Consider the following 18,693-nt stretch of genomic DNA (forward strand, 5'->3'; position numbering starts at 1 on the left):
TTCTTTTAAAATGCATATATTTTAACAAGCATCATGTGTTTACAATCACATTAGTCTTCATCTATCTCTGGAGGTTTTTCTGGGATAGTTCCAATTAAAAATATTCCATAATGTTGTTATATCATATGTTAGACAATGTGTCTTGCTTTTTTGTTTCAGGGAAAAAAAAAAAGTCATGGCAGATCATTCTTACTATGTGAAGAAGCTTTAACAGAAAAAGAACAATATATGAAAATAGGAGAGATGTGAACAGAAGCAGCCAACTGGCATCCATGCTTGGGGCTCACATGCAAATCAAGTTATTCTTTGCTTTCCAACACTTCCCAAATTCCTTTAAAACCATATTTGAAACTGGTTAACAACTCTATATGAAGACATCAGTGATATAAATACGGACAGCATTGTGTTGGGTAGAGCAATGCCAGGAATTGACAGGACCAGCAGATAAAACCAAAGCAATTAAGTTTCCATAAACACTTGCCATTGAATCAACACTCTTCTTTATAAACAACAGCATAGCAAGACATAAATGACAAATTATACATTTCCAATATATAAACCATGCTGGTTTGATGAAGCAGCAGAATTCTTTTACAGCTTTCATTTTACAATGTGGAAGAAAAAAAAAAAGTTGCTCATTCATTTGTGAGATTTACTTCAGAAGTCATGTGAAATTTTCTGTCTGCAAAATGTTAAAGGATTTATAGATGAGCTCTGGCATGCTTCCAGCTTAATACCATCTCGCATCAACAGTAACAGAAATATTCTTATGGCCACAGTGAGAAATTTTTGAATGATGTATAGTCCTCCTTTTCTGCAGACTGTTTCCATGTATTCATTACAAACTCTTTGGCAAGACCAGAAAATTCTGTCTTAAGAGCCTCCAATCTGTTATTTTTTATTTCATATCCCCCACCTCAACACATAACACAAAATAACTCATGACTACACACTTTTTACTTTATTTTGTTCACTGTAGATATTCAGCTGGCTTTTCTCAGGAAAGATCTGAGGAAAACATTATTATTAAATAATAATGCCTTTTTTCTTCTAGAGAACAAAGGCAAACTCCACAATGGGGAAAAAAGAGAAAAAGGAAAATATACCAGTCAGTCATGTAGATAGAAACTTTAATATAAACGGCCACACACTCATAAATACAGACATTTCCCAAGTTTTCAGAATAATAAATCAAAACCATCTGATTATACCTACTTTCAGAGTGGTTTTTCTACTATCATAGATGATTTCTATCCATGCCATCCTTTTTTGTTGTTAAAGTTCTATTTATTTATTGTCATTTAGCTCAAATAGTACCTGAAGCATTTTATATTTTACTATTTAGTATGTGGTATCACATGAATTATTATATTCAGACTTTTCAGTTAGTTGTTTCCACATAACTTCTGGACAAATTTCTAATAGAATGCTCCCATATTGTTGGGGTGGTTTTCCTATTGAACAATTTCCTATTTTTCTTTTTTTTTTAAAGATTTTATTTATTTATTTGACAGAGAGAGATCACAAGTAGATGGAGAGGCAGGCAGAGAGAGAGAGAGGGAAGCAGGATCTCTGCCGAGCAGAGAACCCGATGCGGGACTCGATCCCAGGACCCTGAGATCATGACCTGAGCCGAAGGCAGCGGCTTAACCCACTGAGCCACCCAGGCGCCCAATTTCCTATTTTTCTAAAGAAAAACAGACTATCTTTCCATTCCCAGAAACTCAAACTTCATAAGATTGTGTAGTTTATGTTTGGTTATTTTATGTGACCTCAGTATTTACAAAAAGGCAGGATTCCTAGTAAAACCTCAATAAATATTTATTGAATGATTGCATACATGCATGTAATAAGGCTGATAAATTGCCTCTCTTACTGGGCCATGGGGCCACTTTCCCTTCCTGTGTTCTTGTTATCTGATTGTGGCTCCACTGAATCATGCAGCTAATCTTTGCAACTTGTTCAACATGTAGAAGTTTAAGACTGGTGAGGTCTGTTGATAATGTTGTCCAGATCCTAAACTAGAAATACATTCACAATCATGACTTGCAATCTTCACAGTCTTTAGATTTGTTCTGATTATTATACATTCATGCCCTTAATTCCTGGATCTCTTACAAGAATTTTCTTTGAACTGACTTCCTCATAGAGCAAATTGTCCCTGCAGAGTATTGTTTGAAGGCAAGAGCATACCACGGAGCCAAATATCTGGTTCTTATTCAGGACACTGAATTTTACAAACTGTGGGTAAGTTATATTGTGTCTTTAAATGTTAGTTTACTTCCTTGAAAGTGAGCTCAATGATAAATGAGTCAGAATGGCTAAAATTAACAAGACAGGACAGGACAGGAAACAACAAATTTTCGTGAGGATGCAGAGAAAGGGGAACTCTCTTACACTGTTGGTGGGAATGAAAGCTGATCCAGCCACTCTGGAAAACAGTATGAAGTTTTGTCAAGATGTTAAAAATATAGCTGCCCTACAACTTAGCAACTGCACTACTAGGTATTTATCTCAAAGATACAGCTTAGCAGAACAAAGGGGCACCTGCACCCTAATGTTCACAGCACAATGTCCACAATAGCCAAACTGTGGAAGGAACTGAGATGTCCTTTGACAGATGAATAAATAAAGAAGATGTGGTATATATACACAATGGAATATTATTCAGCCATCAGAAATGATGAATACTTACTATTTACATGGACATAGATGGAACTGGAGGGTATTATGCTAAGTGAAATAAGTCAATCAGAGAAAGACAATTATCATATAGTATTACTATATGTGGAATATAAGAAATAGTGCCAGGGACCATAGGGAAGGGAGGAAAAACTGGATGGGAAGAAATCAGAGGGGAAGACAAACCATGATAAACCCTTAACTATGGAAAACCAACTGAGGGTTGCAGAAGAGGAGGTAGGTGGGAGGATGAGGTATCTGGGTGGTAGGCATTAAGGAGGGCACTGGATGGAATGAGCACTGAGTATTACATACAACTGATGAATTTTTGACTATTAAATCTGAAACTAATGCTGAAGTTGAATTTAAATAACTTTTTAAAAAGTTTTGCAAGGGGGGCGTTGCACCTGGGTGGCTCAGTCAGTTAAACATCTGCATTCGACTCAGGTCTTGATCTCAGGGTCCTGGATCAAGCCTCACATAAGGCTCGCTGCTCAGCAGCAAATCTTCTTCTCCCTCTCCCTCTGTGAGCTTTCTCACTTTTGCGCTCTCTCAAGTAAGTAAATAAAAATCTTTTAAAAATAAATAAATAAACGAACAAACAAAAAAACACACAAAAATGTGTTCAATATAATTAGTAATTAGACAAATACAAATTAAAAACTGTGATAAAATACCATTACAGAAACCAAATGGATAATGTAAAAAAAAAAAAGCTGAAAATACTGAGTATGGGTGAATATAAAGTGGATGGAAGTATAAAAGTATAAATTTCTAGAACTCCTTGGGAAAAATATTTGATAGTACTAACTAAAGGAAAACACGTGTATACAATATAACTCAATAATTTCATTATTGGATACCTACCCCCCCAAAAAAAGTGAATAATAATATGCACCAAAAGACCCAGGGACAAAATGTTTATATAGGTTTTACTCATAAATAGATCTAAACTGAAAATGAATGAAATGTTCATTAATAATAGAATACTGCCCAGGTATTAACAAAAATAAATTTTACATGCCACATGGATGAATCTCATAGGCATAATATTAAGGGGGAAAGGTGAAACACCAAAAACACATATTCTACCCATATGAAATTTCAGATTGATAAAATTAAACCCCCATTATGGAAATCAGAATGGTTTTTATTCTTTGGACTTACTGACTGAACGGGGGAATGAAGGATCCTCTTGGTTGCTCTGGTTGTGGTTGCACACATATATACATACTCACAAATGTATCAATTTGTATACTGAAATTTATGGAATTTAGTAAATATAATTTTTACCTTAGTAATTTTTTCTAAATTGACAAATTCATAGACGCAAAGAAAAAAAAAGACATGATATATTCCTTATACAGTTTATTCTTACGACTTCTTTGGTTCAGGCAAGGAAGGGACTTCATGGTTTTTGGGAAGGTCTTGGTCTAACCAGTTAATATGTGAGAATGTCTTCCCAAGGGCATGTTAGAAGCAGTAATCAATTCTCAGTTTTCTCCTTCATTCTTGATCTTTCCTCCTGCTAAATATTAACTTGCAAATATCCATGTTCTGCCTATATATTAAGATTAAATACAATAAAAAAAACAGAAGTGTAAGGAAAATAAATTTAAATAACCAGTGCATCAAGTTTCTGGTATTATTATCTGAAAATATTTTAAGAGTTTGGCTTAAAATTGCCTATTGCACATGAAATAATTGTGATAAGTAAGTACTGATACTGATGTACTGGTTACTGAAGGTGATATTTCTGCTGCTCCCATAGTATTTCTGTTCAGAAAAGCCTCCCTTCCATGAGTATATGCATCTATAATTCCTTGGTTAAAATAACCTACTTGATTTCTAAGTTTGTATTCCTCCAAGCAATGGAGAATGATTCAGACCATTCTAGAGGGTTTAGTTCTTGTCCAGACCCTGGGACCAATGCTGTTCTAATTCTCTAGTGAAGATGCTTCAGTCTGGGTCCCCAGAACCTCTTACCCTAGACCCACTTATTTTTCCACCCCTACAACCTCTAATCTACCTCTGCGTCATGCTCTCCAATCCTAACCTCTGCACCTGGACCTTGGCGTAGTCTTCTATCTGCAGTATTCCTTGTTTGCCAAAATCTCTGCTTATTGCTTGTTTCAGCCTGACCCTTGAACTCTGTCTCTGAGGACTAGCCCAGACCCCAAAGTCTGTACTTCGTAATAATTCTTGATCAAAAAAGATACCTTCATAATGGCCTGGATTCAAGCCTCATTCGGAAATGCTTAACGTACACTATTGCTGCCCCCGTGTTAACCTTTACCTTCGTGTTCTGGTTCAGTTGCTCCAAGTGTATGTTTGTCTCTTAAACAAAGGTATCCTCCTATTTTCCTCATAGTCTCTGTTCTCTGAGGAGTTTTTGGTTCAGTGTGCACATTCTACCTATTCATAAACCTCAAACCAAAACGGGGACTCAAAAAGCTGAGGGATCTATTTTAGCACTTACTCTCCAGCTCAGTTGCCCTTAACTTTGAATTTGTCCTTAGTTTGATCTTAACTCTGCGAAGTAAAATAAGTCAGACAAAGAAGGACAAATATCCCCTTATCTCTCTTTTATGCAAAATCTGAAAACCAAAACAAACAAAACAAAACCCAAAGTCATAGGTACAAAGAATAGATTGGTGGTTGCCAGAGGGGAGGTGGTGAGGGGTCAGTTGGGAGGGTGAAATGGGTGAAGGGGATTAAGAAGTACAAACTTCCAGATATAAAATAAATAAGTCTAAAAAATAAATAAATAAATAAATAAGTCTGAGGGAATATAGTTAATAATACTGTATTAATATTGTAAGAGGACTTATTGTCATTTGACAATTGTCATTGACTATTTTACAAGGACTATTTACATTGACTATTTTACATTGACTATTTTACAATATTTTACTATTTTACAAATCATTATGTTGTATACCTGAAACCAATATAATATTGTATGTCAGTTATATATCAATAATAAATATAAGATATTTAATACCAAGACACCAAAGAGCTTTAGCTAGTTATTAATAAATCATATGCTACTGAAAAAAAATCAAAGTTCTTTGGAGGAGCCAAAAATGCTAAGTTAATTATAATTCCCACTGACACTAATTGTCATGTAATCATTCTCAAGAGTTGCAATAGTTACCTGTGATTGCTCTCAATTCTTGCATAGGATACAAATACTGGCATTAAATCATCACTACACAGGATTGTGTCAAATTCATTATGCATCTTATGACATAAAATATTGATTTTCACCCAGTTATGAGAGATAAAAGTTATTATATTTACATGTAAAATTTCCAGGGTGTATTTATATATTTATGATAATATAGGCAATACTGTATGTTTTCAAAGGACTTCTATCAGAATTAATTAGATTTCACTTATAAAATATGATATGCTTTTAAACTTGGGTTATGAAGCCCATTAAGCAGATTGCAGCATTCTGAATAAAAAAAATTAAACGCTAAAGATCTGGTTGTGCTATATATTCCTGATACAGAATCTCCGACATACTGGATTTCATTCTAAACAAAAGGGAGTTTATTTGCAGAGAACTTGTGTATTTGCCAGCATCATAGATAATAGGAGAACCTAGGATAAAACAGTAGTATTTTAACTCCAGGATCACAATGAGTTTTATTATATCGCACTAAAGTAAATTAACAGATACATGTGTGTGCATGTGTGTGTCTGAATTAGCCAATTATTTCAACTGTACCAAAACCAATTCATTTATTAAATATTTATTAAACACTATTATCTATCAGGTACACTTAGAAGTAAAATTACATCTATGTCATCTAAAATAAAGTCTAAAGGTTTAAATTGATTTCAATTTTGGATCACAAATCCTATGGTTATTCAAAAGAAAAATCCTAAAAATGGCTTGGTGTCTGTGTTAAAATATACATAAGTAATAATAATGATGAAGTATAGTATAATATATACTAATAGAAAATCTGGGGAAAATAGGATAAAATATTTTATATAAATTATTTGGTTAGGTGTAAATTTAAGTATTAAATTTGAATATAAGGAAAAAAAAAACTGGAAAGACAAAATCTAAATTGTTAATGCCAGTTGTCTGATTCATGTGAAATGGATAACTCTTTATTTCTTAAACCTTTTATAACAGTTTTTGAGGTATAATTAAGATATATGTTAGTGTATACTCAAGAAAGCATTGTAACCATTAAGACAATGAGGACACACACCATCACCCCATATTTCCAGTCAGCAAATGCAGCAACAAAAGTTATAGATAGCTTCATAATGGGGAACAACTTGAATAACAACACTTCACTGTGGATGGGTATAAATATTAACACATGTATGATAAATATATATCAATCTACTATATTGCAGAAGCTCTTTTTTATTTTATTTTTTCTTCAGTTAACACAGGTGGAAAATTATCTGTTTTACTGGACTTTTTGAGGATTAAGTAAAAGAATGGAATTCATATTTCATTATCCATGTTGCTATATTACTATAAATCCGAAGGTTTGGAAGTATGTGACAGTTTGGAAAAAGAAAGGAAGGGAAAGAAAGAGTTGAAAAAACAAAAAGGAGTGATAAAGAGGAGATTATTTTCATGTTCATGTTTCCTGAAAGAATTGATTTACAGAATTCCCCTCTTCGGCAGTGGGCAGGAGAAGCTTGAGAACAACAGCAAATCATATTACGTGTATTATTCAGCCAAGTCATTTAACCCGTTCTTTAAATTTTTTTTTAAAAATAAGAACGAAACTGTAGGGGCGCCTGGGTGGCTCAGTGGGTTAAAGGCTCTGCCTTCAGTTCAGGTCATGATCTCAGGGTCCTGGGTTCAAGCCCTGCATTGGGCTCTCTGCTCAGCAGGGAGCCTGCTTCCCTCTCACTCTCTGCCTGCCTCTCTGCCTACTTGTGATCTGTCTGTCAGATAAATAAATAAAATCTTAAAAAAATAACATAAAATAAGAACAAAACTGTTGTTCTTTAATGCTTTCCACTCAACAGGATGAATTCAGAAATAAGCATGGCAGATTGTTTAAAGAAGGTGCTAACCAAATTTAATAACCTATACTAATAAATTTAATACCCTGGAGTCAGCAACCTTATTAAACAGAAATAAAGGAGAGGGTATATTAACTCTGATTTGCCTGACTCACAATGACAACCATTCTTAGAATGATCATATATACAGAATATCTCTAAGTCATGTATATAAATTACTAGGACTATGATCACATGTCTTCTCTATAGGCAATAGAGGTCAAAAATAATCTTGTGTTTTTATGTTAGTTTCCTATTGTTACTGTAACAAATTACTATAAACTTAGTGTCTTAAAACAATACAAATTTACAGTTGTGGAGGTCAAAAGTCCAAATGGTCTCACTGAGTGGGCTAAAATCAAGATTCAACTAGGAGGCACCAGGGGAGAATCCATTTCCTTGCCTTTTCCTACTTCCAGAAATTGCCCACATTCTCTGGCTCATGTTCCCTTCCTTTGTCTTCAAAGCAATGGTGGGTCTAGTTTTTGTCATGATTCATCACTGACATTGGTTCCCTCTTCCACATTTAAGTACCCTTATAAACTTGCATGGATGATCCAGGATAATCTCCCTGCTTTACTAATTTATTTTTTTTTAAGATTTATTTATTTTAGAGAGAAAATATGTGTGTGCATGTATGCTCACAAGTTGGGGGAAGGAAAGAGAGAATCTTAAGCAGACTCCCCACTGAGCATGGAGCCCAATGTAGTGCTCTACCTCAGAACCCTAAGATCATCATCTAAGTTGAAATCAAGAGTTGGACACCTAACCAATTGAGTCACCTATGTGCCCCAATTTCCCTACTTTGAAGTCAGCTGATTAGCAATTTGAATTCCATCTGCTACCTTAATTCTCTTTTGTCATGTAATGTAACATATTCAAAGGTTCTAGGGATTAAGACATGAAATCTATCATTCTTCCAATCAAAGTTCTGTCTTCCTCTGTTGGCCCACTAGCATATTCAACTTTGTTTTGATCCTGTGGGTCTCTTTTTGCAGAAAATGCAAATATACTGCAAAAGAGGGTTGAAACAGGTTTATAATAAAACATAATCCCAGGAATTGACAGTAATCTAAATTTATGTTTTCTTCTTAGGGATGACAATGAAATACTTCTTGTATTTGGCTGTTGCTGCTGGTTTCCTGCCTATTTGGATTATACGAGTATGTGAGGATTGTATGTTTCATAATTGCTTTACAGAAAAGGATAAGAGCTACCCCCATAGAATTCATTTTGTTACAGACACTGTTGTGAGGACGCTATGCCCATTACTCACCCTGGTCTTACGTGCTCTAGTAGGCAAGTACTATTCTTAATTTCACATTGCAGAGAAAAGAACCAAAGCAGAGGTAGGTGAAGTCATGTGGCAATGACAGATAACTGGGAAGTGGCAGAGCCTGAAAGGAAACCTAGGCAGTTTGGCTTCATGGGGTCATGCCAATTTCATTATAGGTCCTCTGGATAATTCAAAACAACATGGATGGAACTAGGGAGTATTATGCTAAATGAAATAAGCCAGTTAGGGAAAGACACATACCATGTGATTTCACTCAGATATGGAATTTAAGAAACAAACAAAGGAGCAAAGGGAAATAAAAGGAGAGCGGAACCTTCACACTTCACAGTAACGAAAAGCTGAGCTGAAGCAAACCCACCATCAGAAAGAAAGGAGAAAGACAGTGAGAAAGCAAATTTTGCCTTTAAGACCTAATCAGTACTAGGCTAGTCTAGGTCACTTAGTTAGTACATGTTCTAGGAGACAGCCTGGCCCAGGCTACCATGTGAAAGAAGGAATCAGTATCAGAGTTAAAAGTCCAGATGAAAAAGCAGGTAACAAGAACTCCTCTCAGTCAGGGGAACCAGAGCCTCATCTACTTACTGGCCAAGAATACAAAGGAAAAATATGAGTGTTGAAGGCATTGATAAAACAACTGTTATACATTCCATAGACAGACAGTTATTGGAATATTTGCATGGTTACAGAAAGTTTGCTCAGAAAATTAAGGTTTAAGAATTTTAAAAGAAAACAACATCATAAGACAAATTAAGCCCCAAACACAAATTCATTGCATAAAATTTAAACATGAATCCTACTTAAAGGAAATAATAAACTGTTGCTATTTGTCCAATAAAAATAAACAGTATGGTATATTCTCTTTTTAGACTCTGGATAGAAAACAAATAGACTAACAACTAGGCCATGAGAACTGGCAACATTTTCAGGAATTTTGATTGGAAAGGCAAATAGACAGTACAGCAAATGAATGGGGAAGTGAAATAAATGAAAAGTTTTGTCTGTTTATTTTAAGTTACAAGCAAAATGATCATGAATAAGTGGGAAGGAAAATAAATTGCTTGAAGTTATAGTGCAAAGGTAATGAGTAATGTAAGATTTGGGGAAATGTGGAAGAGAATGGAGTAAACAACACTGGGGAGAAATAGCTTTTGAAAGAATGACCTGTTTTTACTTTTTTGAGGATACTATTTTCCATTATGGCTTTACCATTTTTCATTCCACCAACAATATATCAAAGTTCCCTTTTCTCTACGATCCTTGCAACACCTAAAATTCTATTTTTAATAATAACCATTTTGACAGGTGTGAGGTGATATATCATTGTGGTTTTGATTTTCATTTCCTTGATGAATAATGAGGTTAAGAACCTTTTCATGTAGCCGTTGGTCATTTAGAATTATTTTTTGGGAAAATGTCTGTTTAGGTTCTTTGTGTATTTTTAAAATAAGGTATTTTGTTTTGTTTTGTTTTTGTTAATTATACAAGTTCCTTCCATATTTTGGATATTAATTCCTTATCAGATATATAGCTTCAAATATTTTCCCATTCATTAAGTTGCCTTTTCATCTTTTTTTTAAATTTTATTTTTTATAAACATATATTTTATCCCCAGGGGTACAGGTCTGTGTATCGCCAGGTTTACACACTTCACAGCACTCACCATAGCACATACCCTCCCCAATGTCCATAACCCAACCCCCCCTCCCAACTCCCCTCCCCCCATCAACCCTCAGTTTGTTGTGTGAGATTAAGAGTCACTTACAGTTTGTCTCCCTCCCAATCCCATCTTGTTTCATTTATTCTTCTCCTACCCCCTTAACCCTCCATGTTGCATCTCCTCTCCCTCATATCAGGGAGATCATATGGTAGTTGTCTTTCTCCAATTGACTTATTTCGCTAAGCATGATACCCTCTAGTTCCATCCACGTCGTCGCAAATGGCAAGATTTCATTTCTTTTGAAGGTTGCATAGTATTCCATTGTGTATATATACCACATCTTCTTTATCCATTCATCTGTTGATGGACATCTAGGTTCTTTCCATAGTTTGGCTATTGTAGACATTGCTTCTATAAACATTTGGATGCACATGCCCCTTCGGATCACTACGTTTGTATCTTTAGGGTAAATACCCAGCAGTGCAATTGCTGGGTCATAGGGTAGTTCTATTTTCAACATTTTGAGGAACCTCCATGCTGTTTTCCAGAGTGGTTGCACCAGCTTGCATTCCCAACAACAGTGTAGGAGGGTTCCACTTTGTCCGCATCCTCGCCAGCATCTGTCATTTCCTGATTTGTTAATTTTAGCCATTCTGACTGGTGTGAGGTGATATCTCATTGTGGTTTTGATTTGTATTTCCCTGATGCCGAGTGATATGGAGCACTTTTTCATGTGTCTGTTGGCCATCTGGATGTCTTCTTTGCAGAAATGTCTGTTCATGTCTTCTGCCCATTTCTTTTTTTCTTTTCTTTTTTTTTTTTTTTTTAAAGATTTTATTTATTTATTTGTCAGAGAGAGAGAGGGAGAGCGAGCGAGCAGACAGAGTGGCAGGCAGAGGCAGAGGGAGAAGCAGGCTCCCTGATGAGCAAGGAGCCCAATGTGGGACTCGATCCCAGGACGCCGGGATCATGACCTGAGCTGAAGGCAGCTGCTTAACCAACTGAGCCACCCAGGCGTCCCTCTTCTGCCCATTTCTTGATTGGATTATTTGTTCTTTGGGTGTTGAGTTTGCTAAGTTCTTTATAGATTTTGGACACTAGCCCTTTATCTGATATGTCATTTGCAAATATCTTCTCCCATTCTGTCAGTTGTCTTTTGGTTTTGTTAACTGTTTCCTTTGCTGTGCAAAATCTTTTGAACTTGATAAAATCCCAATAGTTCATTTTTGCCCTTGCTTCCCTTGCCTTTGGCGATGTTCCTAGCAAGATGTTGCTGCGGCTGAGGTCGAAGAGGTTGCTGCCTGTGTTCTCCTCAAGGATTTTGATGGATTCCTTTCTCACATCGAGGTCCTTCATCCATTTTGAGTCTATTTTCGTGTGTGGTGTAAGGAAATGATCCAATTTCATTTTTCTTCATGTGGCTATCCAATTTTTCCAACACCATTTATTGAAGAGGCTGTCTTTTTTCCATTGGACATTCTTTCCTGCTTTGTCGAAGATTAGTTGACCATAGAGTTGAGGGTCTATTTCTGGGCTCTCTATTCTCTTCCATTGATCTACGTGTCTGTTTTTGTGCCAGTACCATGCTGTCTTGATGATGACAGCTTTGTAATAAGATTTGAAGTCCAGAATTGTGATGCCACCAACTTTGGCTTTCTTTTTCAATATTGCTTTGGCTATTCAAGGTCTTTTCTGGTTCCATATATATTTTAGGATTATTTGTTCCATTTCTTTGAAAAAAATGGATGGTACTTTGATAGGAATTGCATTAAATGTGTAGATTGCTTTCGGTAGCATAGACATTTTCACAATATTTATTCTTCCAATCCAGGAGCATGGAACAATTTTTCCATTTCTTCGTGTCTTCCTCAATTTCTTTCATGAGTACTTTATAGTTTTCTGTGTATAGATTCTTAGTCTCTTTGGTTCGGTTTATTCCTAGGTATCTTATAGTTTTGGGTGCAATTGTAAATGGGATGGACTCCTTAATTTCTCTTTCTTCTGTCTTGTTGTTGGTGTAGAGAAATGCAACTGATTTCTGTGCATTGATTTTATATCCTGACACATTACTGAATTCCTGTACAAGTTCTAGCAGTTTTGGAGTGGAGTCTTTTGGGTTTTCCACATATAGTATCATATCATCTGCGAAGAGTGATAGTTTGACTTCTTCTCTGCCGATTTGGATGCTTTTAATTTCCTTTTGTTGTCTGATTGCTGAGGCGAAGACTTGTAGTACTATGTTGAATAGCAGTGGTGATAACGGACATCCCTGCCGTGGTCCTGACCTTAGCAGAAAAGCTTTCAGTTTTTCTCCATTGAGAATGATATTTGCGGTGGGTTTTTCATAGATGGCTTTGATAATATTGAAGTATGTGCCCTCTATCCCTACACTTTGAAGAGTTTTGATCAGGAAGGGATGCTGTACTTTGTCAAATGCTTTTTCAGCATCTATGGAGAGTATCATATGGTTCTTGTTCTTTCTTTTATTAATGTGTTGTATCACATTGATTGATTTGCAGATGTTAAACCAACCTTGCAACCCTGGAATAAATCCCACTTGGTCGTGGTGAATAATCCTTTTAATGTACTATTGAATCCTATTGGCTAGTATTTTGGTGAGAATTTTTGCATCTGTGTTCATCAAGGATATTGGTCTGTAGTTCTCTTTTTGGATGGGATCCTTGTCTGGTTTTGGGATCAAGGTGATGCTGGCCTCATAAAATGAGTTTGGAAGTTTTCCTTCCATTTCTATTTTTTGGAACAGTTTCAGGAGAATAGGAATTAGTTCTTCTTTAAATGTTTGGTAGAATTCCCCCGGGAAGCCGTCTGGCCCTGGGCTTTTGTTTGTTTGGAGATTTGTGATGACTGTTTCCATCTCCTTACTGGTTATGGGTCTGTTCAGGCTTTCTATTTCTTCCTGGTTCAGTTGTGGTAGTTTATATGTCTCTAGGAATGCATCCATTTCTTCCAGATTGTCAAATTTGTTGGCGTAGAGTTGCTCATAGTATGTTCTTATAATTCTCTGTATTTCTTTGGTGTTCGTTGTGATCTCTCCTCTTTCATTCATGATTTTATTTATTTGGGTCCTCTCTCTTTTCTTTTTGATAATTCTGGCCAGGGGTTTATCGATCTTATTAATTCTTTCAAAGAACCAGCTCCTAGTTTCCTTGATTTGTTCTATTGTTCTTTTGGTTTCTATTTCATTGATTTCTGCTCTGATCTTTATGATTTCTCTTCTCCTGCTGGGTTTAGGGTTTCTTTCTTGTTCTTTCTCCAGCTCCTTTAGGTGTAGGATTAGGTTGTGTACCTGAGACCTTTCTTTTTTCTTGAGAAAGGCTTGTACCGCTATATATTTTCCTCTCAGGACTGCCTTTGTTGTGTCCCACAGATTTTGAGCCGTTGTGTTTTCATTATCATTTGTTTCCATGAATTTTTTCAATTCTTCTTTAATTTCCTGGTTGACCCATTCATTCTTTAGAAGGATGCTGTTTAGTCTCCATGTATTTGGGTTCTTTCCAAATATCCTCTTGTAATTGAGTTCTAGCTTCAGAGCGTTGTGGTCTGAAAATATGCAGGGAATGATCCCTAACTTTTGATACCGGTTGAGACCTGATTTAGGACCGAGGATGTGATGTATTCTGGAGAATGTTCCCTGTGCACTAGAGAAGAATGTGTATTCTGTTGCTTTGGAATGAAATGTTCTGAATATATATCTGTGATGTCCATCTGGTCCAGTGTGTCATTTAAGGCCTTTATTTCCTTGTTGATCGTTTGCTTGGATGATCTGTGCATTTCAGTGAGGGGAGTGTTAAAGTCCCCCACTATTATTGTATTATTGTTGATGTGTTTCTTTGATTTTGTTATTAATTGGTTTATATAGTTGGCTGCTCCCACGTTAGGGGCATAGATATTTAAAATTGTTAGATCTTCTTGTTGGATAGATCCTTTGAGTATGATATAGTGTCCTTCCTCATCTCTTATTATAGTCTTTGGCTTAAAATCTAATTGATCTGATATAAGGAATGCCACCCCCTGCTCTCTTCTGATGTCCATTAGCATGGTAAATTATTTTCCACCCCCTCACTTTAAATCTGGAGGTGTCTTCGGGTTTAAAATGACTTTCTTGCAGGCAACATATTGATGGATTTTGTATTTTTATCCATTCTGATACCCTGTGTTTTTTGATTGGGGCATTTAGCCCATTAACATTCAGAGTAAGTATTGAGAGATATGAATTTAGTGCCATTGTATTGCCTGTAAGATGACTGATATTGTATATTGTCTCTGTTCCTCTCTGATCTACTACTTTTAGGTCTCTCTTTGCTTAGAGGACCCCTTTCAATATTTCCTGTAGAGCTGGTTTGGTGTTTGCAAATTCTTTCAGTTTTTGTTTGTCCTGGAAGCTTTTAATCTCTCCTTCTATTTTCAATGATAGCCTACCTGCCTATAGTATTCTTGGCTGCATGTTTTTCTCGTTTAGTGCTCTGAATATATCATGCCAGCTCTTTCTGGCCTGCCAGGTCTCTGTGGATAAGTCCGCTGCCAATATAATATTTTTACCATTGTATGTTACAGACTTCTTTTCCCGGGCTGCTTTCAGGATATTCTCTTTGTCCCTAAGCCTTGTAAATTTTACTATTAGGTGACGGGGTAGGAACCTATTCTTGTTGATTTTGAGGGGGGGTTCTCTGAACCTCCTGGATTTTGATGCTTGTTCCCTTTGCTATATTGGGGAAATTCTCTCCAATAATTCTCTCCAACATACCTTCTGCTCCCCTCTCTGTTTCCTCTTCTTCTGGAATCCCAATTATTCTAATGTTGTTTCGTCTTATGGTGTCACTTATCTCTCGAATTCTCCCCTCGTGGTCCAGTAGCTGTTTGTCCCTCTTTTGCTCAGCTTCTTTATTCTGTGTCATTTGGTCTTCTATATCGCTAATTCTTTCTTCTGCCTCAGTTTTCCTAGCAGTGAGAGCCTCCATTTTTGATTGCACCTCATTAATAGCTTTTTTGATTTCAACTTGGTTAGATTTTAGTTCTTTTATTTCTCCAGAAAGGGCTTTTATATCTCCCGAGAGGGTTTCTCTAATATCTTCCATGCCTTTTTCGAGCCCGGCTAGAACCTTGAGAATCGTCATTCTGAACTCTTGATCTGACATATTACCAATGTCTGTATTGATTAGGTCCCTAGCCTTTGGTACTGCCTCTTGTTCTTTTTTTTGTGGTGACTTTTTCCGCCTTGTCATTTTGTCCAGATAAGAGTATATGAAGGATCAAGTAAAATACTAAAAGGGTGGCAACAATCCCAGGAAAATATGCTTTAGCCAAATCAGAAGAGATCCCAAATCGTGAGAGGGAGAAAGGGTATAAAAAAGTTCAGAAAGAAAAAAAAGAGAAAAAAAAAAGAAACAATTAAAAAAAGAAAACCTATAAAGAAAAAATATAAAAAGGAAAAAATATATATATATATATATTAGACAAACTAGTTAAAAAACGTTAAAAAAGAAAAGGGTAAAAGTTAAAAAAAATTAGCAGAAGAAGAGAAAAAAAATTGAAAAAGAAAAAAAAATTAACTGCAAGGCTAAAGAATCATGGGAGAAAGCCATGAGTTCCGTGCTTTGCTTTCTCCTCCTCTGGAATTCCGCTGCTCTCCTGGTATTGAATCTGCACTCTTTGGTAGGTGAACTTGGTCCTGGCTGGGTTTCTTGTTGATCTTCTGGGGGAGGGGACTGTTGTAGTGATTCTCAAGTGTCTTTGCCCCAGGTGGAGTTGCACCGCCCTTACCAGGGGCCGGGCTGAGTAACCCGCTCAGGTTTGCTTTCGGGAGCTTTTGTTCCCTGAGTGCTTTCCGTAGAGTTCCGGAGGACGGGAATGAAAATGGCAGCCTCCCAGTCTCTGACCCGGAGGATCCTAGAGCCCGTGGCCCCACTCCTCAGTGCACCCTCAGAGAACAGCGCCCAATTACTCCCGTCACCCTGCCTCCGGCTGTGCTTTGAGCTGACTGAGCCTGCGACCGGTTCAAGGTAACCCCGAGCTTAGAGCTTACTCCTCGGCTCTGTCTCTGTAGCCAGCTTCTCCGTTCTAATACCTGTAAGCTCTGTGACACTCAGACACCCCTGATCCTTCTGTGACCCTGTGGGACCTGAGGCCACGCTGACCCTGCGTGGGCTTCACCCCGGTTAAGCCTCTGGAGCGATGTCCCTCAGCGGGACAGACTTTTAAAAGTCCTGATTTTGTGCTCCGTTGCTCCGCCGCTCGCCGAGAGCTGGCCCCTTCCCCCGCGGTCTATCTTCCCGTCGCTTTGGGTTCACTTCTCCGCCAGTCCTACCTTTCAGAAAGTGGTTGATTTTCTGTTTCTAGAATTGCTGTTCTTCTTCTCTTCGATCTCCCGTTGGATTTGTAGGTGTTTGCAATCTTTAGATAAGCTATCTAGCTGATCTCCCACTACCTGAAGTAGTCTCAGCCTGCTACTTCTCCACCATCTTGACTCCTCCTCCCCTTTTCATCTTTTTTATTGTTTCCTTGCTATGCAGAAGCTTTTTAGTTTGATACAATCCTACTTGCTTATTTTTTCTTTCATTGTCTGTGTTTGCCAAGACCAATATCAAGGAACTTTTTACTTATGTTTTCTTCTGGGAGTTTTATGATTTTAAATCTTATAGGACCTTTCAGATCCATTGTAAGTTGATTTTAATGTATGATGTGATATAAGGGTCTAATTTCATTCTTTTGCATGTGGACATCCAGTTTTCAATTTGCCAAGAGGGTGAATCTTATGTTAAATGCTTTTATAAGATACACAAAATAATAACAATAGTTATAGGAAAGGGGACAGGAGGAAACTTTGAGAGGTGATTGATATGTTTGTGTTCTTTTGTTTGTTTATACTGATGGTGATGATGGTTTCACAAGTGTATACTTACCTAAACTCATTGAACTATATACATTAAACATGTATAGCTTTTACATGTCAATTATACCTCCAGAAGATGGTTAAAAAAACAAGAAAGTATGATCTGTTCTGTAGTACCACAAGTGATAAGGAGAAAAGAATGAGAACAGATAGAAGCAGATTAGTAGACTGACCAAGAGCAGCTGAAACAGAGAGTGTCAGAGAGTGTCTCTTTACTGGGGAAAGTAGGATATAGCAAAATCTATTGAGAGAGGTCAATGTAATTGGGGTAGAGTGCACAAATTCTGCAGTTACATTGTGAAGAGAGACAAAGTGAACTAACCAGGTAAAATAAGTAGAATTGATGAGCAAAATTAAGGGACTGTTTGAGATTAGACATCAGGATTTTGTATGATACCAATACCTGGCGTTTTGTGGAATATTTTTCTGCCGTTGCTCATCTGACTCTGTGTGGGCAGGGAAATTTGTGGTCTCACCCAAAGTGGGGACGTTCCTAAATGGCAATGGATGGGGAAGGATTCAATATTTTAGCCAGGAATTTGTTGAAATAAGAGAACGTGAATAGGGGCACCTGGGTGGCTCAATCATTAAGCATCTGCCTTTGGCTCAGGTCATAATCCCAGAGTCCTGGGATCGAGGCCCACATCGGGCTCCCTGCTCAGTGAGAAGCCTGCTTCTCTCTCTCCCACTCTCCCTGCTTGTGGTCCCTCTCTCACTGTGTGTCTCTCTCAGTCAAATAAATGAATAAAATCTTTAAAAAGAGAGAGAGAACATGAATAGAAAAAAGGAGAGAGAGAAAATAGAGAAAATGAAAAAAGAGCTGGAAGACTAGATTATGTTGAAAATAGAGTGACTGACCTTAGCAATCTGAAAAAGCAGGAAATTCTGATCAGGCAGGGAAAAGTTTGACCAGGTGATTTGGCATTTAGTGTGATTATAAAATATAGGCTGTGACCACCATGGTGGAGACTAATGAGACTTGAAGGAGAGGTCTAAGAGAGAAAAAAATTCAAGGGTCTGAGATAGCAGATGACTGGAACTATCCATGTGAATGCTGAAGTCCCTTGACTGCAGAAATAGACGTGGACAGGATGGATT

The sequence above is a fragment of the Lutra lutra genome, chromosome 6 (genome assembly GCF_902655055.1).
Source record: "Lutra lutra chromosome 6, mLutLut1.2, whole genome shotgun sequence".
Classification (NCBI taxonomy): domain Eukaryota; kingdom Metazoa; phylum Chordata; class Mammalia; order Carnivora; family Mustelidae; genus Lutra; species Lutra lutra.